At 35.9% G+C, this 615-nt stretch overlaps 1 pseudogene; it reads left to right on the top strand.

The window, feature by feature from the left end:
- Positions 1-615, top strand: part of LOC107660321 (NACHT, LRR and PYD domains-containing protein 1b allele 2-like) — a 7,810-nt pseudogene that overhangs the window by 3,280 nt on the left and 3,915 nt on the right.

A 615-nucleotide genomic window follows, 5' to 3' on the forward strand; every position in this document is an offset into this window, starting at 1 on the left:
TTTTCTTCAACTGAATACTGTTTCCGTGCTGTTTTGATGTATTTTAAAGAGTTGGCAGTCAAAATAAAAACTGCTGGATGATAGATACTCTTCATTCTTTATGACAAATAAGATAATGTGAATTACAGAATGTACAACGTTTTTAAAATGTATAAATTGTGGTGTACAGCTTTTATTATGAGGGGGTAGAATCCACAGCTCAGTACTCACCACTCATAGGCTACTCTTTTACTCTTACTCAAGTAGTTTTTTGGACAAGTACTTTTACTCTACTCACACTACATTTTATAATGGTACTTTTACTTGAGTATATTTTTTCAGTACTCTTTCCACCACTGGTTTTCGGTAACTTACAGTGATGGAGAAATGAGATGTGTGTCATCTGAACGTTTTAGATCCCGTCAGTTTTGTGTTTTGCGCGCGATTCAAATCTCCACCAAAATTGAAAAGCTGCTGTTGGTTAATGAAGATTTGATAAAAGAACTCGCGGCTCGACTGGACTAGAAAGTGATACGACTTTCAGTTTTATGCACGTCGCCATTTTTTATTTTACTTTGGTCACTGTCGCTTTGGCTACTACACTCTAAAAAATGCTGGGTTAAATACAACCCAGTG

The sequence above is a fragment of the Sinocyclocheilus anshuiensis genome, unplaced genomic scaffold, assembly GCF_001515605.1.
Source record: "Sinocyclocheilus anshuiensis isolate Anshui unplaced genomic scaffold, SAMN03320099.WGS_v1.1 scaffold850, whole genome shotgun sequence".
Taxonomy (NCBI): domain Eukaryota; kingdom Metazoa; phylum Chordata; class Actinopteri; order Cypriniformes; family Cyprinidae; genus Sinocyclocheilus; species Sinocyclocheilus anshuiensis.